Here is a 3,764-nt window from a genome sequence, read left to right as displayed (position 1 = left end):
TGACTTGGTCAAGCCAAATTTCTGTCTTTGGTGCAGCAACATTTGGGGAGAATGAAGTCTAAATGCTACAGGACTGTTCCTCAGGAAAATCAGCACATTCATATTCCCTCCACACAAGTATATCACTCAGCAGATGGAGGCTTAAAGGTGCTTGTCTGTTACTTCACTGCTGATTTAGGGTTTTCTCTGCAGATTTAATCGAATGAGAAAATTCATCGTCAACCTTATGACATTGTTCTGTGAAATGTCATATATACAAAGTGCAGAAAATCAGCAGGGAGCATTTAATACAACAGTCACTAATTGCCAATAAGCTGTTTACCTAAAAAAAAAAAAATTCATTTATGCATAAATCAATCACGCTGAATTATGGAAAATGCTTTTAAATATTTACAGATACATGTAAAATAGAACAAAAAGCCTTTTTACACGTATATTACTTTCTCATAGGTGCTCTCCCTCCCCGAGTAGCCTGAATATGTCATTTGCTTTTAAATTGCATTATCATGCAAAATGAAGCAGAAATTTGATGAAACTCAGATGGATTCACCTGAGTTAATGGAATATGGGTTTAAGAGGGAACTAATTATCCTAGTTTAGCAGGGAGTGAATGTATTTCTTTGGAAGGCCTGATTTTGAATGTAAACATTAATGGCCTCCTTGATTAGCATAAGAATGGTGTGTTATTGTCCTGCTCACTCTGCATCCTATTGGATATGCATCTGTGCTGCTCTAGACACAGATACACATACACACAGCCCACAAGCTTTAACACCCTTATTACCTGGCTTATCTACTAACGATGCCATTTTTGTTTTGATTGTTTGTTAATCCATAAAATTCATTTCTCCAATCAAATTACAGTTTTAAGGCCCAGTGACATTAATGGCCGCTTCTCCCTCTCTCTGTGTTTTTTTTTTTTTCATTTCAGGGGCCAAGACAGAAACAAACAAACAAAATCAAGCTCTAACTGTTGAGGTGAAGGATGATGTTTAATATAAGCACAACTGAAGAAGGTGAGTCATTGTGATGCTCTTCTTCTTTGGTGTTCCTGCTCTTTGGGAACTGTTTATCTCTGAAATGTACCAGAGAAATGGGTCTTTACTGTATAAACAAAGGAGAAACAGAAGGAACGAGAAGGACAGAAAGGGAAGAAGAAAACATGGGACCCAGGTGAAGAGTTAAATTAAGAAAAGGAGGCAATGAGGAGAGTTAAAGGGCAGGTGAGGAAGGGAGGCTTTGACTTGGGGCCTCCTGGGGATGATGACCTTATTTCAAATTCTGGGTGAGGGACTATAGTTAGGCAACTGAGGAGCCCCCCTAAGTCTCAGATAGACACATACACACTGAAACACACTTTCAAGGCTGAGTTGAGGAATAGAGAGCCCCCCTGAAGTCCCGCAGCTCCCTCAAAGGCCAAGCCTGCTGCCACTGTTGTTAGTAAAGCTACACAATAGGTTAAACACACAGTATTCTTCCAAGGTTCAACTTCATATCCTTGGTGGAACAGCAGCAAAGTAGGAACTCAGTTCTTCTTCACCTATCACAGGCGAGGTTGCTACGTTTTATGTTTAGTGGTTAGATTTCTCAGTGTACTGAGACATTTGCATGTCATCTCATTACCTATGAACAAATACAGGTAATTGTCTGGTCAAAGCGTTTACATGATTCACAGTAAGACAACTTCCCCAGTAAGATGAATTTGCCTGATGTGTGATAACCTGGAAAACAAATTAAAAGATTTTTCTTTAAATCTTTGATTTTTTTGTGTGTGTTTTGTAATCTTTTTGTAGTATGTTCATTTACTAATAGAGTACTTTAAATTTTCCTCCACATATATGAAAAACAAAGAAACCACAAATATATTGATTACATGTTAATATAAACAGATGTAACTGTCTGCAGTCTGACAGTCCAGTGTACCACCGACCAAGATTTTTAAGATAGTAAGGATGAGATGTTCTTAAGAGACTGTCCTCATGAAAAAAAAAGAATCTATATGTCTGTATGTGTGCCAGCAGGTTGTTATGACCCAACAGTAATGTCTAATAGTCAGTTGGTCTCTAGCAACCATAGTTATTATGACATGAGCAACGGAGGAAGATTTCTGATGAAGTAGAGCCACAGCAGGAGGAGGGTGGGATGGATGGTTGGGTTAGAGAAAACAGAACTTTCCTGTGTAAAATGTTGTTGTTGTTGTTGTTTTAATCCATGACCATTCCACAACCTTAACTACATGTTTAATATTGTAACCATGATGACAAAGGTCATTTTCACCTAAGCTGTTTTTATACTCGAACTTTATGAAACCGTGGTGATTCCATCATTGTAACTGTGTGTTTCTGACTGTTTCAATGAGACTGAAGGTCTGGTACACTTGCTGGTGGGATATGGAGCTTATAATTGTTACCATGATGACAAATATCAGACAAGTGTGCCACTGGATGGGTCATGTTCTAACGTAGTGACAAACGACATATATCGTCGTTTAGGTTGGAGGACTTTTTGGTCCTTGAAGAGCTCAGAAAAAATGGAAATTTGAGCATCTTGGATCTTGTGGTGAGATTATTAGTGGTGATGTAAATGCAACTGTAAGCTGCAAATCTAATTACACAGTTTTACTTTGGCTCTTCCTATGAGACAAAGCCCATGAGGAGAACTCTCATCTCACCGAGGCTCTCACTTTTCATTCCTCCCATTGGTTTCCTGTCATCCACCTTCCTTATCTTTACTTCTGTCACTATGTTTTGCTACAGCCACAGCAATTTAGTGCTGAAAGGTGCAAAAACATGCATCACTAGCTGAATGGGCTGCAGAGTGCATCAGTGCTAACAAGGTCTAAGTGCCAAAGTGGTTAACTAGGAGTCTGTCTCGCAGGCGTTCTGGCTCATTTTCTGACTTCTGCCTCTCCTGAGCCAGTCTTCTGCTCATACCTTATTAATTTATATCCATTTTTTTGTCTTGTCAGTCTCTATATCTGGCCAGTGTCTTAGCATGGCAGATTTCACCCTCATCAAAGAAGGATTTTCCATTAATGGGCTCTGACCTTCTCTGACTACTATACTTAAAAACCTTCTATGCTGCAGGGCACACTTCCCGTAATCGCTCCCCTCAGTCCTTGACCACCCCCCCTCCCCACCTCCCCACCCCAGCTTTCCATTTCACCCAGTCTCCTCACCATAATCTTTTTTCTCCTCCATAAACTTTCTGCTCCTCTCACCTTACCCCATCCTCCTCCTCATCCTTCCTGGCTTTCTGCAGAGCTGTTACTGCGACTCCATCGCCGTGGCGACACCATTAGCACAGTACCTCTAAGAGTAGCAACTCCTGACTGTTAAAACCATTACGTTCATTACAGACCAATCAGAGGGGAAGGTGTTATGGCTAATTGATAAGCTGAACAATGCATAAAGTCTTGTCTCTAATTGCCCTGTGGGAAAAGGAGAAAGTGCCCTGGGAGAAAGAGACTGTGAGAGAATGAAAGCGAGAGAGAGTGGGGAAGCAACTGACGTGCTAATTTCAAAACTTTATATTTTTTCTCTGAAATAAATTAGACCTACAATATGTCTTCATCCAAACATGCTGTTTGGATGAATAATGGGATGTTTCTTCTGCATTTGTCATCTGTGATAAGATGATTATCTGAAAGGTCTGTGCACATTGTGAAGAGAGTCTCGCCTTCCCTGCTGGAGTAGGTAATCCTGGGTAATAGCATTATGGACACAGTGTTTTCCTAAAGCCCATGATTATCCACTGCTGTTTGC

The 3,764-nt window shown here is 40.2% G+C and overlaps 1 long non-coding RNA gene across 6 annotated transcripts in view; it reads left to right on the top strand.

Annotated features, from left to right (window-relative positions):
• Positions 1-3,764, top strand: part of LOC109965460 (uncharacterized) — a 77,735-nt gene that overhangs the window by 56,877 nt on the left and 17,094 nt on the right. For all 6 annotated transcript variants that reach the window (XR_002275645.1, XR_002275641.1, XR_002275644.1 and 3 more), the window contains one exon: positions 932-1,016. This is a non-coding gene — a long non-coding RNA (uncharacterized LOC109965460). The remainder of the gene's footprint in view (positions 1-931; positions 1,017-3,764) is intronic.

The sequence above is a fragment of the Monopterus albus genome, unplaced genomic scaffold (genome assembly GCF_001952655.1).
Source record: "Monopterus albus unplaced genomic scaffold, M_albus_1.0 scaffold99.1, whole genome shotgun sequence".
Lineage (NCBI taxonomy): Eukaryota > Metazoa > Chordata > Actinopteri > Synbranchiformes > Synbranchidae > Monopterus > Monopterus albus.
This window is presented reverse-complemented; position numbering and strand designations above follow the sequence as displayed.